The following is a 1,074-nucleotide window of genomic DNA, read 5'->3' on the forward strand; positions in this document are numbered from 1 at the left end:
AGGATGAGGAAGAGGATGAGGACGAGGATGATGATAGGATGAGGAAAAGAATGAGAATGAGGATAGCATGAGGATACGATGAGGACGAGAATGAGGATGAGGATATAGAGGAGGATAGGAGGAGGACGAGAATGAGAATGAGGATAGGATGAGGATGAGGTGGAGGAAGAGGAAGAGGAAGAGTATGAGGATGAGGATGAGGACGAGGATAGGATGAGGACTAGAATGAGGATGGGGAAGAGGATGAGGATAGGATGAGAATGGGCAAGAGGATGAGGATAGGATAAGGACGAGGATGAGGATGAGGACGAGAATGAGGATGAGGATAGGATGAGGACGAGAATGAGGATGAGGATAGGATGAGGATTAGAATAGGATGAGGATGAGGAGGAGGGTTAGGATGAGGATGAGGATGAGGATAGGATGAGGATGGAGATGAGGAAGAGGATGAGGATGACGATGTGGATGAAGATGAGGATGAGGACGAGGATGAGGATAAGATGTGGATGAGGACGAGGATGAAGATGAGGATGAGGATGAGGATGAGGATATAAATGAGGATAGGAGGAGGACGAGAATGAAAATGAGGATAGGATGAGGATGGAGATGAGGAAGAGGATGAGGATGACGATGTGGATGAAGATGAGGATGAGGACGAGGATGAGGATAAGATGTGGATGAGGACGAGGATGAAGATGAGGATGAGGACGAGGATGAGGATGAGTACGAGAATGAGGATGAGGATATGATGAGGACGTGGATGAAGATGGGATGAGGATAGGTTGAGGATAGGATGAGGAGTAGAATGAGGATGAGGAAGAGGATGAGGATTAGGACGAGGATGAAGATGAGGATGAGGACGAGCATGAGGATGAAGATGAGGACGAGCAAGAGGATGAGGATGGGATGAGGAGGAGGATGAGGATAGGATGAGGATGAGAATAGGATGAGGATGGGGATGTGGATTAAGATGAGGATGAGGAAGAGGAGGAGGATGATGATGAGGGTTAGGATGAGGATGAGGATGAGGATGAGAATAGGATGAGGATGAAGATGAGGAAGAGGATGAGGATG

Source organism: Lupinus angustifolius, chromosome LG03 (assembly GCF_001865875.1).
Source record: "Lupinus angustifolius cultivar Tanjil chromosome LG03, LupAngTanjil_v1.0, whole genome shotgun sequence".
Taxonomy (NCBI): domain Eukaryota; kingdom Viridiplantae; phylum Streptophyta; class Magnoliopsida; order Fabales; family Fabaceae; genus Lupinus; species Lupinus angustifolius.